The sequence below is a fragment of the Papaver somniferum genome, chromosome 2, assembly GCF_003573695.1.
Source record: "Papaver somniferum cultivar HN1 chromosome 2, ASM357369v1, whole genome shotgun sequence".
Taxonomy (NCBI): domain Eukaryota; kingdom Viridiplantae; phylum Streptophyta; class Magnoliopsida; order Ranunculales; family Papaveraceae; genus Papaver; species Papaver somniferum.
In genome coordinates, this window is record NC_039359.1 from 51,164,954 (window position 1) to 51,188,781 (window position 23,828).

At 38.0% G+C, this 23,828-nt stretch overlaps 2 long non-coding RNA genes across 3 annotated transcripts; both read left to right on the forward strand.

The window, feature by feature from the left end:
- The first annotated feature begins 3,551 nt into the window (after positions 1-3,551).
- On the forward strand, positions 3,552-4,195 carry LOC113353247. Of its 2 annotated transcripts, none has more exons than XR_003361175.1 (3): positions 3,552-3,599; positions 3,695-3,794; positions 4,150-4,195. It is a non-coding gene; the product is annotated as an uncharacterized LOC113353247 (long non-coding RNA). The 2 variants fall into 2 exon arrangements; XR_003361174.1 differs by having other exon boundaries at positions 3,554-3,599; positions 3,692-3,794.
- A 6,271-nt stretch (positions 4,196-10,466) lies between these two features.
- LOC113353248 lies at positions 10,467-11,158 on the forward strand. Its single transcript, XR_003361176.1, has 4 exons — positions 10,467-10,495; positions 10,574-10,651; positions 10,760-10,835; positions 10,935-11,158. It is a non-coding gene; the product is annotated as an uncharacterized LOC113353248 (long non-coding RNA).
- Positions 11,159-23,828: the final 12,670 nt, after the last annotated feature.

Sequence of the window (23,828 nt, forward strand, 5' to 3'; positions counted from 1 at the left end):
TACAGTTAATCTTCTAAAATCTACCTTGGCAAGAATTAGAGTCCTTATTATTTGAGCTATAACTATTTGGAATAAATATATGAATCCTGTGAATGATTAATGGTGGAATCCTGAGTCCCAGTGTCTCTTGATCCTGTGACAAATTTTGTATATATTTTTGTTTTAAAAATCTTTTCAAGTCCGAGCAACGAATTCTTATTTACCGCAAAATTAATTCTACAACAGGGATACACAATGAAGAGCATAACGAGAAGACTCGTAGGGAGAACCAAGCAATCCATCACGAGGGATAGTATAGAACCAGTCTGAAGCGGCGAATGCGATGTACGATAGCTCCACTAGCTCGGCGAGACCAGGACTTCACGAGTCCAGTTTGCCTATAAACACCAGTTCATGTAAAAGGAGATGAACAACTTATGTAACATTTTAGATGGTCTTTCTACAGAGAATTCCTGAGAGAGATCTAGAGATAGAGAGAATAAGAAGTCTAAGTGACATTTGTGGTTCTTTCAAGGGTAAGACCATATAATCAATAAAGAAAACATATTCTTTCCCGTGGACGTAGGTCCTCATGGCCGAACCACGTTATATGATTGTGTCAATCTTTACTTTTCATGTTATTTATATTTTGTTCATCTTGAATCCTGAATGTTTGAAGTAGTTTATATCCTTTAGATTTACATGGGTGTAGTCATCAGAAAAGATGCAACTACATTTTGGCGCTAGAAACAGTGAGGTATGAAGATCTATTCTACCTCCCTAGCAACAACTCTATATTATTTTCACAATCTCCATGAGAGAAGTGGATTACATACCAATGTGTAAAATTCTGTTAGAGTTTATGAGTAGAGCTCGGGCTCAATCACGATCCATGCGATCTGTGGAGTCTTGAAGACCCTCAAAATCAACAGATCTACGTCTTCTTCATCTGTTTTCTTTAATATTTTTTGTTCTTTCAAGATTCTATGTCCTCCTTAAGATGCTCAGGAGAGTTGTAGATCAGAATAAAAATGGAGTTTCAAACACTTCGGTGCTCAAACGATCTCCTCCATGAAAGAGCTGGGAAGAAATACTAGTCAGTAAACTTCATAAGAGAAATATCACCTTATGAAAGTTGAAAAGACGGATTTTTCAGGATGTTCATCATCTAACTCACATTAATCCGAGATCTCCTTCTTAGAAACCTAACTCTAAGTCAAGGGGAAGGATTAATGAGTACATAATCATTCACTAAACTCAAAGTTTTTCCAAAATCAAAAGTTTAAAGATGATAAGAGATATTTCCTAAAATGGGAAGATATGCTCAATCGTCATATTTTGGTTTTTTGCCCATAGAGGTAAAACGTGTTGGAAGAGGTATTTTTCTCAAAAAGAGAGACATATAAAACACCTTTTCTCCATCATTTGAAACCTCATGCAAGTAGGGAATGTTATGACATCTTCACATGTCTCCAAAATGTACTAAAAAGTCTTCACGTGAAAAATTTGTCCAGTCGGAACTTTGACTTTGTAATTGCACGTGACCTGCAAACTTAGGGTCCCACTTTTATAGAAGAATAGACAAATTAAGCATTATTTCATGTATCGCAGGTAAGGAGATGGCGACGAGATGATTTACTCGTGCGAGCCAAGGCGAAACATGTGGAACCTACCAAGAAGGTCTAGACGACATGGATCTAGGCGAGATGATGCACAAGGGTGCACTCCCTGGAGAGGGGAAACCCGATATCCAATATCGGGAGCGGTTAACAGATAACTCTAGTTCCGACAAAGAGGGAAACCCCTTCGAAGGACAAGACGATATCCATCTAACTCAACGAACCTTCTAACCATGGTGACACCACTGCCACCATATCATCCATACTCAAAGCGCAGGAGGCGCAGGATGAGAGAATGAAAAAAATTAGAAACACGCAACATGAGGTTATAACGGAGAAATCGCATGCTAAAACACAAAGCGAAGAAAAAGGTGCCACTCTCTACCATAGAGGAGACTCCCGAGGAGGAGAATCCATTTGAAAACTTGCAAGACGACGAGCGAGTCAATATCCCTGAGACCTCAAACGAGGAAATAACAGATCGTTTTTCCAAGGGAAGCAGAGGCGTGCGTCCTAGATGAGGAGGATAGTCCATCCGAGGTATCATCCGGTGTTGATCCCAAGCACAGGCGAGAAAAGAATAAAAATGACGAAGCTAAATGCGTGGTCGAGAATCTCGCCACCGCTAATCCCAAGCGAGGACTCAGGGCTATCACGATATCTCCGTCGAGAAATCTCTTTCTCACCCGAGAGAGCACAGGGAAGCAAGAAGAAGGCCGAAACGAGGCACATAGACGGTCAGTTACAGGACCGACTCTGCCAGTTAGAGGCTATGTGTAGTGAATCCACAGGAAAACAAGAAAGCAATAAGTTGCCAGAGGTAATGCATGAGGAAGGACAATCCCCCTTGTCAAATAACCTATTAACACAACCATTTCCAAGGAAATGTTCCCTTTCGACGTTCACTGCCCCATTCACTGGGATAGGGGACACAATTGAACATCTTAGAACTTACCGCATGACACTAAATCAGTGGGACCAATACGATGTGGTGTTGTGTAAGTTTTTCCCAGCTAGTCTAAAATATGAGTCCCTAATGTGGTTCAACAATTTTCCAAAAGGATCGGTTAAATCATTCCCTCACCTATTCGAGTTGTTCTTTGAAACATACATTCACAATAGCAGAGTCAATCCTGAAGTTGACGCACTGTTCCAGTTAGCCCGAGGACCAAATTAGTCACTCCGCTCTCTGGTAACACGTTGGGAGAAAATTATGCACCGAGATCGGAAGAGTCCCCGAGGCTTACGCGATCTTGGGCTTCAAAAACAGTCAGAAAAGCACAGACCCTATATTCATCCGTATGTATGAAACCATGCCAAATAATATGGGAAAGTTGAGAGAAATTCAGGAGGACTATGTATACCTTGAAGAACTTCAAGACTGTACGTATGATAAATTGGTAAAACGAACCAGTAGAGGAGCAAATGTGGTAGAACCACATAACTCCCAGGCGTTAGCGCAAGGAGCAGGGCAACCCAACAACGGGTCAACCCAGTTCTATAAACATCGGAGTGGAGGATGAAAAGGGCGAGACTAATCCCAATAAAAGAAGGGAAAGTTTGTAGACCCAGTCTAGAGCTGGCAAACCAAGCCAAAACCCGCGGGTTAGCCCGTCCCGTCCCGTGAAAACCCGCACCCGTCCCGGATCGTAACTAAACAAGACGGGCACGGGTTGTATAATTAGTGGCTTGTGAATAAACGGGTTAACCCGGCCCGTACCGTGAAACACGCGGGTTAACCCGGCTCATTCCCCACCACTAGGCCGCGTGTCACAGTAATGTAATCCTGTTACGTACGTGTCACAATATCTTGTTTCCCTCATATAAAAAGTTAAAAACGAAGAAAGAAACCCTAACTCCCTAAGCCTAAGCCGCTGCCGCCTTCATTCTTCCTCTTCTTTTCTTCTTCCCTGCTGAGTCTTCTGAATCTGATGGCAGGTACGAATCACAGTGACAGAACAACAAATTGAAATCTAAAGATCAAAGTTTAAAGGCTAGCAGGTAACAACAACATACTTCAAAGTTTTACCCAAGATTTTTCTCTTCACTATTTCCAGATATCATTTTTTGTCTCTGAAATTTTCGTGTAACAGCAGAAGAAGATCGATCTCATGTATTTAAAGGTTCACTGTAAAGGTTAACTTCAGATCTCGTGTTTGAATTTCGGATTTCATCTTCTTACAGTTACAATCAAAAGTAAGTTTTCTTTTCTTTTCTCGTAAATATCATCAAAATAAAACATGGGTTTTGGTAATCAATTGTTAATTTCTTAAATCTAACCCCTTTACTTTTTTTATTCATCCAGTCTACCGAGAATACTCATACCAGCAGATGAAATACTAGCCTTTTTTCCCCAATTCTAATTTTATTGTTGGTAATCTCTGCTGTAGTTTGCACATAGGATATTTAGATTCTTTAATTGGTAATTTTGGTTGTGTTTATCGATTTGTCCCCCACAATTTATCTGAATACTCTTGTCTCTCTGTTCTGCAACTTAATTACTGTTTAGTGATGAACAAAATCTCATTTGTAACCTTTCCATGGAACTCAGGGGGGACATCAAGCACCATCTTTGATTAAATCTACTGGGGAGAGAGTGAGTCCTTTTGCCTCAATGTGTTGTTATTGCTATCAGTTACTGCATCTTTTTCAGTTCAAGTTATTCTTCAATGTTGTGTTTAGCTGTATGATTTGGTTGGAATATTCGACTATATCAGTAGTGGAATTTGAGGTCTGAATTTCATTGACATTAGGTTTATATATGATGAACTATTAGGTACGAGACTGGTAGGTCAATTTGTTCTGTGATGTCTCTTTCTCTTAGAAATCAATGATACACCTGATGAAGATAGCTTTTACACAAACAACTCATACAAGTGACAAATTCTCAATAGATTGGTAGTCTATACTTCTTAGTCACCAACACAGCCAGCAACATAAATAGCACCACCACCATCAGAGCATTATGCTGAGAAGAAGAATTGTATAAATACTTACAACAGATTTAGAATTTCTGAAATATGGTTAGGTTTCAATAGACAGTTGATTTTTTTTTTCTTTTCTTTACATTGCCAGTTTTTCACGTTTCTGATTCTCTGAATGACTCTTTGACTTGTTCTTTGTGGCTCCATCCATTTCACGATGTCAAGTGTACAAGAACAAGAGTTACCATAACCAGACCATTACAACGATGTTATGAGTGGTGACGGTCAAGATGATGATGATGAGAATGTTTTATCACTTACCAATATCTCCAAATATTGCATAGAAAAGAGATTGGAGATGTTTTTTTGATAGTTAACACTTTTTTTGATAGTTAACACTTTTTTTGATTAACCACACAATATATATTTTGTGCAGGAAGTGGTTATTAATATTGTGATATTGTCGCACTTGGTGATACAAATTAGAAACAATGGTATCTACAGTCTCGATCTCGGAAGTTTATTTTCATTACTTATCAATTATCATCATGAACTGATGAAGTACTGTGTAACTGTAACTAAAGTACTTAAGTACTAAAGTAAACTACTAATGACTAGTAAAGTAAGTCTAGTATGATACTATGATACTATGATAGTATCTGTGTGACTGTGTCTGTGTTTCTTTAAGAAGACTAATTTGTTTAGTTTTGCAATTTTGAGTTTTTGAATTGATATACCAAATGAATTGGATGAATGTTAGATACTTAGGTTGTAGCTTGTAGGAAAGGAACTTTAGATGCCCTGAATGTGGAAGGAAATAGGCCAGAAATCGATTTCTGACGAGTTGACTCAACAAAAACCAGGTAACCCGTGAGCACCCGTGAACCCGCGAGCTTTACCCGGGACGGGCACGGGTGGGATAAATGACCACCCGTGAAGAATTTCAACCCGCGAGCTCAGGCTTGTATTAACCCGTAACCCGCGGGTTGGTCACAAGCCAGACCCGTCCCGCCCGTTTGCCAGCTCTAACCCAGTCTACACAAAAATAAACACCCCCATATCCGAGATTCTTAAGAAGATCGACGGAAAATACAAAATCACCTACCCATAGAACAGAAGTCAGCAGCCCGAGCGGGTCAAAAATAGAACTGACTTCTGCGAGTTCCATCGATTCCATAGTCACACGACAGATTCGTGCAGAGATTTGAAAAAGATGGCGCAGGATCTGATTGATGAAGGAAAGCTCCAGGAGTACATCACGCAACCAGAGATCCAACTGGCCACTGGGGCACCCATACATCGTGTGGAAATCCCTCGCGAGGCACAATATCTAGGATGCAATACTATATCGCACTCAGCCATCATTGTTCCCACACCTGAAGGAAATATCACATGACGAATTCACAAACGAAACTTCGAAGGCGACGAAGTCTTCAACGTAGCAAGATAGCCCCCCATTGAGGAGTGGATGAAATTTCTTATCGGATTTTCAGCCTTGGAGGCACCTGACGGAGGTCGGAGCCACAATGACCGACTGGTGGTCACGATGGCCATCGCACTTCCCGAACACGAAGGAGAGGAAGAAAAACCTAAAGCATTGTCATGGGCCATGCCTAATATCCTAATCGATGGAGGAATCTCTGTCGAAATTTTATTTTATGAAACATTCAAACAGATGGGTCTTAGAGAGGACTGCCTAATACCCTCCACCCACAACATATTTGGCTTCAATGGCTCATCGACCCGCCCGAGGGGCGAGATGACATTGGAAGTTCGGGTAGGAAAAATCCCCACCTTAACCACTTTCCGTGTAGTGGATGTGCTTTCACCTTACACAGCTATTGTCGGGCGATCCTGGGTCCATGATATCAAAGGAGTTTCCTCGACTTACCATCAGAGGCTAAGATTTCATACGCCCGATGGAATTGCAGAAATCATCGGAGACTCCGATAAGGCAAAATATTGCTCCAAGATAGACGTTCAGAACGGCGAAAACAAAGTAAATTCCGCGAGGGCAAAGAAGAAAAGGGCCAAGAATTTTAAGAGCCAGGATGGAATCGATTCCTACATCGCGGTAAAAAACGAAGCAAGACGCTCTAACGATGTACCAATCTCGGATAATATTCCCTTATCGGACTCGCCTATGGGTCCCATACAAAACCTCTCCGATGTCGGAGAACTTAAGTCAAACTTCCCGGCATCGGAGCCAACAAAAGAAGTAAATATCAGAACACCTGAAAATCCGGGTATGCTTAGAATTGGAACTCTCCTCGACAAGGAGGAAGAAGAAAAGTTAGCACAATTACTAAGAGAATATTCTGATGTATTCGCATGGCGCATGGAAGACATGCCTGGAATAGATCCAGAAGTCTGCTGCCATCATTTGAAAATCAATCGTAAACATTAGCCTGGAGGAAAAAGATGCGAAAGGTGGCGTCAAAATACCACGAAGCAATACAAAAAGAATTAAAAAAGATGCATCATTAGTCATCCGAGAAGTGCAATATCCGACATGGATATCTAACATGGTGATTGTACCAAAAAAAATGGAGGAGTGCGTATTTTCATTGATTTTAATGATCTTAACAAAGCCTATCCGAAGGACAGCTTTCCACTCCCCAACATTGACCAGCTTGTAGAAGCAACATCCAGATATGGACTACTATCCCTAATGGACGGATACTCGAGATACAACCAGATCCCATTCGCCGAGGAAGATCAAGAGCGTACCTCCTTCTTCACTCCCCGAGGTCTATACCATCATACTAAAATGCCATTTGGACTAAAGAACACAAGCGCGACTTACCAAAGAATGGTAGAAAAAATGTTTGAAAATTGGAAATATAAAACCCTAGAGGTATATGTGGATGATATGCTTGTCAAGAGCAAGCTTCCGCAAAATCACGCAAACGATCTCAAAGAGATATTCGAACAAATGCGAAAGTTTAATATGAAAATTAACCCAGCAAAATGCACCTTCGGAGTAACCTCAAGAAAATTCTTGGGATATTTGGTCACTAAACGAGGTATTGAAGTCGACCCAGATAAAGTACGGGACATACTTTAAATACCCTCGCTCGCCACGGTCAAGGACGTGGAAAGGCTAAACGGTCGATTGGCGGCCCTAGGAAGGTTCATCGCCAGATCATCCGATAAACTCAAAGACTTCTTCAACACCTTGAAGAAGGGAGAAAAATTCTCATGGATAGATGAGTGCGAAGAAGCCTTCCAGAGGATTAAGGAGCATCTATCCACCTTACCAATTCTACAAAAGCCTAACCCAGGCGAAAACCTTTATACTTATCTATCAGCATCTAACACCTAGATTAGTGTGGTGCTAACTCGAATAGACAAAGAAGTAGAACATCCCATTTACTTCATAAGCAAGACTCTGACATCGGCAGAGAAGAACTATTCCAAGATCTAAAAGATAGTTTATCTTTGGTCTACGCAACATAAAAGTTGCGAACATATTTTCATGCCTATACTGTGACAGTCATCACAAAGGCTCCGATAGAATCTGTGATAGACCATGCCGACAGGGTAGGCCGAATCTCCAAATGGGGAGCACAAATTAAACAATTTGGAGTTAAATACCAAGCCCAAATAGCAATAAAAACCCAGGTGGTTGTATATTTCTTAGCCGATTTCCATCTAGACAATGCCGACAAAATCGAGGAAATCCCCGGAATGGAGGACGAACGAGAATATCCTCCCGAGCTACTTCGCTCAGAAAACCCAAGACGATGGGAAGTCTTTGGATATGGATCATGCAACTCCGAAGGGTCTGGCATCAGAATGGTCTTTACGACCCCGACAGGCCGAAGGATCGTCTATAGCTTAAGGCTAGAATTCTCCGCTACAAAAAACGTAACTGAATACGAGGCAGTAATACATGCCATCCGAGTAATCATTGCGCTTGGGATTACCGAAGTCAGGTTTACGAGTGACTCACAGCTTATTGTCCGATAGATCGGTGGAAGATATCAGGCTACTGACTCATTTCTACAACGATATCTACAACTGGCTAAACACTACATCGAACAAATACCAAATATCTCGTTCCGACATTTGAACAGGAACAACAATAGGAATGCAGACGCCTTAACGTTCATAGCCTCCATGACAATATCTGGAGGCTACAAACGTTCGAATTGAAAGGGTCATGCTCCCCTCCATCCCCCTAGAAGGAGACATGGAAATACTCAATTTATGGCTAGCCATCCAAGGATAGGCTCTTCCCGAGGACGATTGGAGAACACCAATCATGAATTATCTAGCCAATGGCGATTTCCCAAGCGACCAGAAACTCGCACACAAAATAATATCACGATCTGGGAATTACCAGCTCAGGGACGACGTTCTATATGAACAGTGATACCTAGGACCCCTATTCAGATGCCTTTCCTTTGCTGAAGGCCAATAGATACTAAGGGAGATATACTACGGTTACGCAGGGAACTATAGCATAGGACGATCGCTAGCTCACAAAAAAGATTGCAAGGATACTTTTGGCCTCGCATGATTGAGGACTCAAAGAAAATGGCAAAATCCTGCATAGAATGCCAAAAATTTGGCAAAAGAAGGCATGCACCATCAATGGATCTAAAGTCTGTCCTAAGCCCTTGGCCATTCACCAAACGGGGTGTCGACATCGTTGGACCCCTACGAGCTGGAACAGGACAACAAAAATACTTAATTGTTGCCACATACTACTTTACAAAGTGGGTAGAAGCCTTATCCCTAAGACACATCCGATACCATGATGTCATTAAATTTCTCTCCGAACATATCATATGTCGTTTCGGTATCCCAGCCGCCATCGTATCAGACAATGGGGCCCAACTCCGAGGGAAAAATATTGATCTTCTCTTCAACTGTTTCAAGATCAGGAGGTTTACTAATATGTTTTGCCTGTTTGTGCCAGGTGACTCGCAAAGCAGTTTCTCCGGAGTTTATTCTTTCTATAGATTGTGTTTCTATTGCTTCTATAAGGTGCTAATTCATCCTCTCTTTTTTCTACAAGAGTGCAATTCAATAGATGAATTTTACCTGTATAACAAATGGGGTTGTCGTCGGTTTTCTCTGAAATCAAACAAGACAATTTTACTTCAAAAAAGAAAAGAAAAGAAAAAGTCAAATTAGTATTCTTTATTTTAAGGGGAAGATTTTGGTAACTTCCCATATATGCAGCTTCAGTTTCAGTTTTTTTTTTTTTTTTGACTTTTATTCTCACGAAATTTATTATGAGATATTCTGTTTTTTTTTTTTGGACTTTTATTCTCACAAAATTTATTAGGATATAAATTAGTTCCTCTAATTATGGGCAAAAAATATTAGAAAATATTCTGTATTAGTTATAATCTATGTATATTATTAAATAAAAATCAGGAAAATACATGAATCCTAATAAAAAGATAAGTGCGAGTACGGAACACAAAGGAAAGATACCGAAGAAAGATTTGGGTAAAACTATAGGCGGAAAATTCCTGCTTCAGTATTTTAGTTTTTTCAATTCCCTCCAAAGATTTGTCTCCTTGTATAAAGTATAAGGTATCTCCTCAATCTTTCTACACTTCTGTTCTTCATAGTTTTGTGCTAGCAAGTAATCATTCTTTCCTCTATTCTTCTGTATTTCTGGTTTTTAACAAATCACTATTCTATTCTGAATCTATTTTATGAGAACCTAATAGCTAAAAAAATCTATTAGCAAAGCTGATTCTGTATCCTAAATCTATTTTATGAAAACCTAATAGTCTATTACGGGTTTTGTCCATAAGTATATTTGTATATATGTGAAGCTTACAGAGGATCTTTGTTGTAGTTTAATTTTTATTCTTGTTCTTTTGTATGAAAGTAAAAGCTATCCATGATACGAATTTTATTTCTGTCCAAGTATTTCATTGGATTTTTTTTATTTTTTTTTCAAGGATGATGTCAAGGCGGGGAAAGAATATAATGATGGATTCTAAGGTATTAAAATTTACATCTGGTTCTCTCATAAAGCATATTGTTTTAGATATGCAATAATGATTTTATTTGTTGTTGTAGAAACGATCGATAATTATCTCAAATGGGGGCAAAAAAGTTTACAAAGGGTCAAGTTTATTCATTAAACACCATAAAATGGTACTTATATTTTACTACCAGCTACTACTCAAAAAAATTTATTGTATCACTTTGCGATTTATAATTTAGTTTACATTTTACAATATCAACTTCTTTTGATATGAACAGAAACAATCAGAAGAACCCTCATTACACACTACTAAAAGAATAAATATGGGTCAAAGACGACGATTGCATAATATATGTAAGCAACATATCAAGTTCATGTATTAGCTTGATTGTTGTCTATAATCAACTTCTATAATTTCAACAACCTGTAAACTAACATTTCATTTTTATATAGGATAAGATGATTCAGCTCCAACAACAAAGCGTCATTGAAGGAGATCCAAGAGATAAAATTGATATTTATAATGAGATTTTTGGAACAAGATTAAAAAGAAAATACACGGGTATCATGACTTCTGGAGATTCGCTTCAAAGCCCAAGCAAATGCAATCCGGAAGATGCAAGCAGATATTGCATTACTAGAACAAGAGATGTTGATTTAAATGTTGAACCAAATAGACCTGGCTGAATAGTTCTATGTATTTAATGTTTCAAGTTTTTAGTGTTTAGAATAATAAATCAAAATATTTATTTCAACATGAATTACAATTCTAATAGTTTAACTGTTTTAGGTTGTCTGACATAGCAATGGAAATCTCATATTTAATATTTGATTCAATAAAACCTAAATATTTTGTTATTAATATCAGTTATATTTTATGAAATTGAAATAAAATTGGTTGGATTATTGTTATTATTTTGGTTTTCCTTTGAAAATAGGTTTAACCACCTTACCAATTCTACAAAAGCCTAACCCAGGCGAAAACCTTTATATTTATATATCAGCGACTAACACCTCGATTAGTGCGGTGCTAACTCGAATAGACAAAGAAGTAGAACATCCCATTTACTTCATAAACAAGACTCTGACATCGGCAGAGAAGAACTATTCCAAGATCGAACAGATAGTTTTATCTTTGGTTTACGCAACATAAAAGTTGCGAACATATTTTCATGTTCATACTGTGACAGTCATCACAAAGCTCCGATAGAATCTGTGCTAGACCATGCCGGCAGGGCAGGCCGAATCTCCAAATGGGAGCACAAATTAAACAATTTGGAGTGAACTACCAAGCCCAAACAGCAATAAAAACCCAGGTGGTTGCAGATTTCGTAGCCGATGTACCCCTAGACGATGCCGACGAAATCGAGGAAATCCCCGGAATGGAGGACGAACTAGAAGATCCTCCCAAGCTACTTCGCTCAGAAAAAACCTAAGACGATGGGAATTCTTTGTAGACGGATCATGCAACTCCAAAAGGTCTGGCATCAGAATGGTCTTTACGACCCCGGAAGGCCGAAGGATCCTATGTAGCTTAAGGATAGAATTCCACACTACAAACAACATAGCTGAATAAGAGGCAGTAATACATGACCTCCGTGTAATTATTGCGCTCGGGATTAATGAAGTCAGGATTATGAGAGACTCACAGCTTATTATTGGACAGATCGATGGAAGATATCAGGCTACTGACCCATGTCTACAGCGATATCTCCAACTGGCTAAACACTACATCTAACAAATACCAAATATCTCGTTCCGACATTTGAACAGGAATAACAATAGGCACGCAGACGCCTTAGCGTTCATAGCCTCCGTGACAATATCCATTGGCTACAAACATTCGAATTGAAAGGGTCATGCTCCCCTCCATCCCCTAAAAGGAGACATGGAAATACTCAATGTAGGCCCAGCCATGCAAGCAGAGGCTCTGCCCGAGGACGGCTGGAGAACACCAATCATGAATTATCTATCCAATGGCGATCTCCCAAGCAACCACAAACTCGCACACAAAATAATATCACGATCTGGGAATTACCATCTCAGGGACCGCGTTCTATATAAACATTCATATCTAGGACCCTTATTCAAATGCCTTTCCTTTGCCGAAGGCCAAGAGATACTAAGGGAGATACACTACGGTTACGCAGGGAACCATAGCGGAGGACGATCCCTTGCTCATAAAGTAAGATTGCAAGGATACTTTTGGTCTCGCATGAACGAGGACTCAAAACAAATGGAAAAATCCTGCATAGAATGCCAAAAATTTGGCAAAAGAAGGCATGCACCATCAAGGGATCTAAAGTCTGTCCTAATCCCTTGGCCATTCGCCAAATGGGTTGTCGACATCGTTGGGCCCCTACGGGATGGAACCGGACAACGAAAATACTTAATAATTGCCATAGAATAATTTACAAAGTGGGTAGAAGCCTCATCCCTAAGACACATCCGAGACCATGATGTCTTTAAATATCTTTTCGAACATATCGTATGTCGTTTCAGTATCCCAGCCGCCATTGTATCATACAATGGGGCCCGACTCCGAGGGAAAAATATTAATCTTCTCTTCAACTGTTTCAAGATCAGGCGGTTTACTAATATGTTTTTCCTGTTTGTGCCAGGGGACTCGCAAAGCACTTGCTTCGGAGTTTATTCTTTCTATAGATTGTGTTTTATTGCTTCTATAAGGTGCTAATTCAACCTCTCTTTTTTCAGTGCAATTCAATATATGAATTTTGACCTGAATAACCAATAGGGTTGTCGTCGGTTTTATCTGAAATTAAACAAGACAATTTTACTTCAAAAAAGAAAAGAAAAAGTCAAATTTGTATTCTTTATTTTAAGGCGCAGATTTTGGTAAATTCCCATGCATGCAGCTTCAGTTTCTGTTTTTTTTTTGTACTTTTATTCTCACGAAATTTATTAGGAGATATTCTGTTTTTTTTTTGGACTTTTATTCTCATAAAATTTATTAGGAGATAAAGTAGTTCCTCTAATTATGGGCGAAAAATATTATGTATTAGTTATAATCTATGTATATTATTAAATAAAAATCAGGAAAATACATAAATCCTAATAAGAAGATAAGTACGGGTATGGAACACAAAGGAAAGATACTGAAGAAAGATTTGGGTAAAACTATAGGCGGAAAATTCCCGCTTCAATGTTTTAGTTTTTTCAATTCCCTCCAAAGATCTGTCTCCTTGTATAAGGTATCTCCTCAGTATTTCTACACTTCAGTTCTTCATAGTTTTGTACTAGCAAGTAATCATTCTTCCCTCTATTCTTCCGTATTTTTGGTTTTTAACAAATGACTAATCTATTCTGAATCTATTTTATGAGAACCTAATTGCTAAAAATCTAATAGCAAAGCTGATTCTGTATCCTAAATCTATTTTATGAAAACCTAATAGTCTATTATGGGTTTTGGCCATAAGTATACTTGTATATATGTGAAGCTTACAAAGGATCTTTGTTGTAGTTTAATTTTTATTCTTGTTCTTTTGTATAAAAGTAAAAGCTATTCATGATGCAGATCTTATTTCTGTCTAAGTATTTCATTGGGTTTTTTTTTTCAAAGGATGATGTCAAGGAGGGGAAAGAATATAATGATGGATTCTAAGGTATTAAAATTTACATCTGGTTCTCTCATAAAGTATATTGTTTTAGATATGCAATAATGATTTTATTTGTTGTTGTAGAAACGATCAGTATTTGTCTCAAATGGGGGCAAAAAAGTTTACAAAGGGTCAAGTTTATATATTAAACACCATAAAATGGTACTTATCTTTTACTACCAGCTACTACTCAAAATTGTTTATTTTACCACTTTGCGATTTATAATTTAGTTTACATTTTACAATATCATCTTCTTTGGATATGAACAGAAAAACAATCAGAAGAACCCTCGTTACACACTACTGAAAAAATAAATATGGGTCAAAGATGAAGATCGCATAATATATGTAAGCAACATTAAGTTGATGTATTAGCTTGATTGTTGTCTATAATCAACTTCTGTAATTTCAACAACCTGTAAACTAACATTTCATTTTTATATAGGACAAGATGATTCAGCTCCAACAACAAAGCGTCATTGAAGGAGAGCCAAAAGATAAAATTGATATTTATAATGAGATTTTTGGAACCAGATTAAAAAGAAAATACACCGCTATCATGCCCTCTGGAGATTCTCTTCAAAGCCCAAGCAAATGCAATCCGAAAGATGCAAGCAGATATTGCATTACTCGAACAAGAGATATTGATTCAAATGTTGAACCAAATGGACCTGGATGAATAATTCTATGTATATAATGTTTCAAGTTCTTAATGTTTAGAATAATAGATCAAGATATTTATTTCTACATGAATTACAATTCTAATAGTTTAATTGTTTTAGGCTGTCTACCGTAGCAATGGAAATCTCATATTTAATATTTGATTCAATAAAACCTAAATATTTTTTTATTAATATCAGTTATATTTTATAAAATTGAGATAAAATTGGTTGGATTATTGTTTTTGTTTTGGTTTGACTTTGATAATAGGTTTAGCCACCTTACCAATTCTACTGAAGCCTGACCCAGGCGAAAACCTTTATATTTATCTTTCAGCAACTAACACCTCGATTAGTGCGGTGCTAACTCGAATAGACAAAGAAGTAGAACATCCAATTTACTTCATAAGAAAGACTCTGACATCGGCAGAGAAGAACTATTCCAAGATCAAAAAGATAGTTTTATCTTTGGTCTACGCAACACAAAAGTTGCGAACATATTTTCATGCTCATACTGTGACAGTCATCACAAAGGCTCCGATAGAATCTGTGCTAGACCATGCCGACAAGGCAGTCCGAATCTCCAAATGGGGAGCACAAATTAAACAATTTGGAGTGAAATACCAGCCCAAACAACAATAAAAATCCAGGTGGTTACAGATTTATTAGTCGATTTCCCTCTAGACGATGCCGACGAAACCGAGGAAATCCCCGGAATGGAGGAAGAACTAGAAGATCCTCCCGTGCTACTTCGCTTAGAAAACCCAAGACGATGTGAAGTCTTTGTAGACGGATCATGCAACTCCGTAGGGTCTGGCATCGGAATGGTCTTTACGACCCCGACAGGCCGAAGGATCGTCTATAGCTTAAGGCTAGAATTCCCCGCTACAAACAACATAGCTGAATACGAGGCAGTAATACATGCCCTTCGAGTAATCATTGCTCTCGGGATTACTGAAGTCAGGCTTACGAGCGACTCACATCTTATTGTCCGACAGATCGATGGAAGATATCAGGCTACTGACCCATGTCTACAGCGATATCTCCAACGGGCTAAACACTACATCTAACAAATACCAAATATCTCGTTCCAACATTTGAACAGGAACAACAATAGGCACGCAGACGCCTTAGCGTTCATAGCCTCCATGACAATATCCGGAGGGTACAAACGTTTGAATTGAAAGGGTCATGCTCCCCTCCATCCCCCTAGAAGGAGACATGGAAATACTCAATGTAGGCCCAACCATCCAAACAGAGGCTCTGCCCGAGGACGATTGGAGAACACAATCATGAATTATATATCCAATGGCGATCTCCCTAGAGACCAGAAATTCGCACACAAAATAATATCACGATAGGGGAATTACCAGCTCAGGGACGGCGTTCTATATAAACAGTCATACCTAGGACCCTTATTCAGATGCCTTTCCTTTGCCGAAGGCCAAGAGATACTAAGGGAGATACACTATGGTTACGCAGGTAACCATAGCGGAGGAAGATACCTAGATCACAAAGCAAGATTGCAAGGATACTTTTGGCCTCGCATGAACGAGGACTCAAAGCAAATGGAAAAATCCTTCACAAAAGCCAGAAATTTGGCAAAAGAAGGCATGCACCATCAATGGATCTAAAGTCTGTCCTAAGCCCTTGGTCATTCGCCAAATGGGGTGTCGACATCGTTGGACCCCTACGAGATGGAATTGTACAACGAAAATACTTAATCGTTTCCACAGACTACTTTACAAAGTGGGTAGAATCCTCAGCCCTAAGACACATCCGAGACCATGATGTCTTTAAATTTATCTCGAACATATCATATGTCGTTTCGGTATCCCAGCCGCCAATGTGTTAGACAATGGGCCCAACTCCGAGGGAAAAATATTGATCTTCTCTTCAACTGTTTCAAGATCAAGAAAAATAAATCCACACCCATCTATCCCGAGAGCAATGGCCAGGAAGAGGCAACTAATAAAACCATTACTGACATGCTCAATAAGAATCTAGATGGATATGGTGCAAGTTGGTGTGAGCAGTTGCATAACGTTCTTTGGGCCTACCGAACCACTCTGAGAGAAGCTACATGGATGACTCCCTTCGCTCTCACATATGGCACATAATAGATCATCCCAAGCGAAGCAATGATCCCTACAACCAAGACAGAGGCATGAGAGAAAAATCTAGCCTCGTACGTGATACTATCCAAGCTATACGATCTGGAGGAAAATAGAGAAATAGCTCTCCAAGGAATAAAAAATTATCATTGGAGGTTAGCACGCAAATACAACAAACGTGTTCACCAAAGACAATTTATCCCAGGCGATAAAGTCTGGCGCGGGATTCCGCGATATCAGCGCGAGTCAGGAAAATTTGCACCCACATGGGAAGGCCCACTAATAGTCATAGCTTAAGCAGGCGATGGAGCATACAGATTGCTCAAATCCAATGGCGAAGAGATCGAACGCCCATGGAACATTAGATACCTAAAATGATACAATGCTTAAAAGGTCTTATAGTCACACAACCAAAATCCGAGAATGGGACATAATCCTTACTTGTAAAAGGTCATGAAACCTTCCTCAAATTTACTAAGGGTCTATAAACCCTCTTTTGAGATTAATAAAATAACCTTTTTTGTGTACATTCATTCATTTGCTTTGATTGTTTCTTATTTTTACTTATTTTTTATTTTATTCTTTCTTATTATTTTCTGATTTCTTATTTTATATTTGCATATAGCATAATCATATCATACTTGCATTATAAAAAAATCCCATCAAGACCATGTCACGGTGCTAGACACACCTTTAATTCTACAACGAATCATACTTGCATTATAAAAAAATCCCATCAATACCATGTCACGGTGCTAGACACGCCTTCCATTCTACAACGAATGATGCGGGGGACACCCTAAGATACCTAAGACGGTAACAGACCTAAGATAATTCCATCACGATCACGAAATCGGGTGATATCCTGTCATAACAGGAGATATCCAGAATCAAGGTACCTAACTACGGCTGAGGTAAGAATCACATGACCGAGATATTTCCCTACAAAACATGGTTAAATAGAGAGTGACTCAAACATCAGAGCACTCAACCAAGGGGCAGGTGTAACCTATAATGGACACCATTAAAAAATTCAATCCCACAACAGCACACGAAATTATGCTATGTTTAATGTCCAACACTGTAAGAGCTGACCTATCCAATTAAGGAACTGATAACTCCTTGGCTTTGTCACCCATGATTGGACCAAGAATACGCATTAAAAACCTTCAGAGACGACAAAAAAAACACATCAGTGAGATAGTTTACCAAGGAAAAGCTATCATCCATTTCAATAAAAATTGTTAATTACATACATATTTCCCCGTGGACAAAACACAAGGCATCTAACCCAAAGGGGTTACGAAGCATAAAAACAAAAAACAAAGGAGCATTACAATTATTCCTCGCCATTGCTGTGTCCATCCGAGCTGGGGCAACCTTTGTCAAGAGAAACTACATCACCCAATTGGGGTATCTGCGACTCCAATCTCGGATTGGCAAGGCCATCATGAGAAGGAGCAATCCCACAATCTTCAAGATCCTTGAACCACCAGTAGCTTTCCCTCGCTGCGCAATAAACACCGACGAATTCTAAGGCATAAAGCAGGGGAAAGGTATACATATATACGTTTAAATATTAAGAAAACAATATTTTATACCTCAGCATCCTCAGCAGCTCAGGCAATACACATCCACCAGATAAAAGCATAAAAATTTTGTTATCTGAACCATACAGCAACAGAAAACGTTTCTAAGCCAAAACGGGTAAACAAACACACGGCGCAAAGTATTCCCAAGGCCAATCGTCAGAAGAAACACTCTATATGAAGTGTATCCAAGCTTTCCCGCAAAAATAAGAACTATGGCAAATACGAAATATTCCAGTAAGGAGTTCAATGCACTAACATACAAACCAGTTCCGAAAAAGAAGAAGAACAAGAGGAAGAAGAAAAATAAGTTCACAAGTTAGGTTAGTACATAGTGTATTGCGTTTCCTGTAATCTTTTTTTACTGTCTTCATCGTTATCGTTGTTTTCATTGTGGATATTGTTGTCATAGTTCTTGTGCATTTTCTTTGCTAATACTAGTATTGTTCTTGTGATTGTGATGTTTCGTTCTAGTTCAGAGTGAACACCCTTTTTTAACTCCGCCGGTGAAAATGATTTATCATTTCATTGTCGGTTTCAAGACCGGAAAAAGGAGGAGAGAAGAAGGGAATTTGTGATAGTACTATAGATAACACTAGTGAAACAACAAACCCATGTACAGACAAAGAACTAGATATGCAAAGTAATTTATTTTCCTTTTTTGTGTTTAGTTACCATTTGGTGTTGCGGGTTTTCATTGTTGCTGAGAAATTTCCCTTTTTTTTAAGTCTTTTGGTGGATTGGAAGAAATTGGTGATTTTGTATAACACATATCAAAGTGTGTCGCCTCTTCTTGGTAGCATCTTGGAAAATAAGCTAAAAAAACTGAAATCGATATACTGTTTTTGAATTAGAGATCTATGTAGCAGTCTTCTTGCATACTCAACTAATTTATTTGCATAACCTTGAGTCTAAATCTAAATCGACACACTGTTTTTGTATAAGCTTGAGTCTAAATCTTCTTTGATTACGATTTTGTGTTTAGTTACCATTATATGTCTAAATTACTAAATTGTTGTAAGTCATCTTATAAGTTTAGAGTGTTTTGAATGCAGGAAAATTCCAGGAATTGAACTTGATGTTCCAAAACAATATTTAGGTACTTGAACTCAAACTTGAATTGTGAAATGTGAAATGAAGTGCTAGAGACATTCTTTTTTTAACTAATAGATATGAAATGAGATACATTGTCATTGTAGAATGTATGTGATTGTTTACAGAGAAGGCTTCATGTTGTTTTCGGCTCAGTCACCTGAGCATTATTTTTGAACATCATATTTGGTTTTTTCAACTCTTATAAAAGTTGTCAAAGGTTGTTATAAAGTAGGTATAAAAAATAAGCACAAACCTGACAGAATTGTGATAGTCTAGGCATGGTTGATGGTATGGAATTGCACGCAGGAGGTTCATGTTCATAAAAAAAAAACACAAAAAACCCAAACTTGTGAAGTGTAAGGATGGTTGATGCGTTAGGCTAACACATAGCAGGTTCGTGTTCGAATCTCCTCAACAACTACATCTCCTGAAAACAGTTGTTAAAAGCTGAATGTCGTCACAACTGTTTTTCTTAAAGAGTTTTAGTTTGTTTTCTTATCGCAACCCTTTAGTTCTATGGGGTGGTAGTGATGTCATTCTACAACTCTTTCTTTGAAAAAAATTATACAATATGGAACGTTCTATGAATTTTAGCAAAAAGTTATAAAACTCCGGTTGTAAATGTATATTTTTTCTGTAGTGAACCCTCTTACATCACCACCTTATCATCTCCCCTTACACCTCTTCACATCCTTTACTTCTTTTAATTATCATCTCCTCTTCCACCTCTTCACATTCTCTACTTCTTTTAACTTAGGTTTAACACCTTAGTTATGAGAATGCATGCATTACGTTACTTGCTAATGTTAATCTTACCTCTTTTATCCTCTTTTGTATTAGCCTATAAATTGAGGGTCTTTCCTTCGTAGTAACCAATTCGTGTAATGAGAAAGTTCTTCATCCGTTCTCTCTATTTCTTTTGCCTAATAGTTTAGCTTTTTGATTAGTTTATAACATACTTAAAAATATACCAGCAAACCAAAAATATTATCACCCGGAGCATACCACGAATTACTACCATATGTTACAGTATCTCGAACAAAACAAAGAAAATCGATGAATGACCTCCAAGCGTGCTGTGAAACAAATACAGTACTGCTCTAGATTTTAGGACAATACAGGTTTAACGGCTATTGATCAGGTTGAATTCTATCACATTCTGCCAAAAGTTGCTAACGAATCGCTCATAAACATGCCTTTCATTCAATCATTTTGCGGCCCTTCATAATGTACATAGTTAATTGGTAGACATCTCCCCAACCTGCTTGGCTGCTTGTGTGTATCTCTTCTTCTCTCTTTGCGTGCAACACGCATCTGATTATTTTATTTTTGCTGATCTCATCTGAAGATTTTTGTTTTTATTTTTTCTCTTTATGAAAAATTTGTTTTGATTTCATTTCATTTATTTTTCACCAATTGGCTTCTTTCAACAGCATCCTGATTCCTAACAAATAAAAAACAACGAGGAGAGAAAAGCCAGTGAGTTGCGTCCTTGAACAGCGCTTCAATTAGTGTCAACATCTCTTACAACGTGTAACGTGCGCATAAAATAGCCCGGCCTTACAAAAGTAGAACGTGGGAGGGACATCGGAAGGCAAAAGCCATATTTGATCCACTTTGTTTCCGTCATAGCTTATCTGTAGCTGGCTTGCTGGCTTATCTATAGCTGTCTGGCTGAAGATATACTTAAACAAAAACCCACTTCTTTATTTGTGTTACCAAGTGTATAAATAGAAATTCGTTTTAAGTAGTTGATCATCTAAAGGTATATCAAGAAAGAAAAAAGTTAGATCTTCCACTGGTCAATATCATGGCGCCCAAGATCAATATTTGCCTGGGCTACTGTTTCCTAGTTGTGTTGATTATCATGTCAGCCTCTTATTCGAGTCAGTATACTTTATTCACTGTTGTTTCGACAATGTGTCGTCTCTTCTCGTAATGATGTATATTTTTTCTCTTCCACAAATTATCATTTTTTTGAAGCATGAATTTTATTACAAAAGCTAGGAAGCAATTACGGGAGGGTATATTATCATTTTTTTGTTCTTATATAGTTTATATTAAAAATAAATGAGATAAAGATGAAAGCAGTTCTTCAGATTTAAATGGGTAGTCAGAACATAATCTTTTTCGAGCTTGCAATTCCGGATTCGCTTTCTAAACGTGGGTTTAATTCACTCTTAAAATGTCTCTAAGATAAAAAGGAAAGTTTCCAAATTTTTACTTTGTTTTTATTCCATATTTTAATCTCATACTCCCACAGTCCAATGAATATAGGCCGAATTTTGGATTTTGGTTATCCATTTAGATAGGCGGACTTTATTTCCTGATGGTATTTTTCAGACATACCCGTATTTATATATTTTATATATTATTAGAACTAATTTAATTTTGCAGTGATAAATGTGAAAACCATAGAGAAAGAGGCAGGATTTCTTATTGACCATTACCTGGGTTATATGGATACAATAACATATATATATACATGGAGAGACAAACCCTATGTATCTAGATGGGACACACACATATGGGTCGTAGGTCCTACAATACTCCCCCTTGTGCGGTCCAATAGAACTTCATATGCAGTGCTTTACATTTAATGCTTCGAATGTAGTTCTTCAAATGTCGTCCTCTTCTTGATGACTTGTTCCGAAATCAATTTCATCATTAAAACTTTGACAAGGAAAAACCCATTGAGATAAAACCTTGGTACAACTCTTCACATGTAGTACTTCACATGTTTTCTCGCAATTTACATGTAGTTCATCATATGCAATACGATCTTCAAAGATCGACGAGTTTAAGTTAATTTCCTCGTTAAAACTTCGTCAGGAAAACCCAAAGAGACAAAACCTGAACTAAAGAAAAAGAGTACAATAATAAGCAAACTTAGAACATAGTCGGACTCGAATATGTTGCCTCATTAAAACCTTGACAAGGAAAATCCAGTGGGATAAAACCTTGACGAAGGGAAAAGAGTACAACGTGACAGATGCAAGTAAAGGTGATCTGTTGTACATGATCACTTTGCTCTGTTGAAGTAGTTGTTTCACAACTCATAAGGCAGAAAATCCTCGTGGTAAAGACAATAGCCTTAGCTGGGAAATTACATTCCCGATGTTTGTTTTTGTCTCATTAAAAACCGTGCCGAGTAACAAAACCCCGTGGGAAAAGCAACCTCGGTGAAGGAAAATAGTGCAACACACCATTAGATGCTGCCTCTGATATCAGACAATTTTCATTAGTCTATTGCAGTCAAAAGGAGTTTATCATACTTTACTTTGGTGACTTGAATGTTTATAAGACCCTGTTGTCAATTCTGGAAGTGATGTTGCTTAATATACTATCACATTTCATTTCTTTGATTCAGATATTTTCAGCAATATCAACGTGATATTTATGTCTCAATGTTCAACATACTTGATGGTTTTAGTGTTGTCTAGCTAAAAACCTTGTCGAGTAACAAAACCCTTTGGGAAAAACTATTCTCGATCGAAGGGAAAAAGAGTACAATACATCTTCAGTTTCGAAGTAAAATATGTCGACATCATATTCTTGGATCCTCCCCATGATGTCGGCATCTCCCTATGATTACTTTCCGAGTTGTTCCAGACAGTTCCTTTAGTCATGTACTTCTCGAAAATGAATATCGGTAATGACTTAGAAAATAGTCTACCATATATCCCCTTGATTACTTTTGTTGGAGAAGAGATTATTGTTCCTTTATAATCAACAACCTTTAGATTGCACTTTCACTAGCATTCCTTTTTATGTCTTTGCATGGATAAAACAAATTTATGTCAATGGTTACTTTTAAGCACATGATTGCATTCACTATACCATTCCAATGACGTTGCATTGGCGCTGAGATATATGTAGCTAACAAGTTCATTGAGGATGTAACATTTGGTCGAGTACATTATGCTAAGTACAATAATGCGTCTATTATACTTAGATAAGGACAGTTCATCTCCCGACCCAACTTCGTTATCTTTCTTTAGACGAATTGGTCATTTATGTACATTTGAAACTCGACTAATCATGGGAGTGCTACAAGCATGCACGTCTTTGTTAAATTGCCTGACAATGAACATATGCAAACTGGTGGAATAATATACCATAAGCTTGGTCTTCTAGTTTAGAACATAGATAAGATCAAGATTTCCCAGGATTTTCATCTCAATTTCAGATTTTAAATATCTTGTAAGATCTCTTATTCCATTACGAGTACTTATCATGTCCATACCATTGACATAGATAGCTATAATTCTGA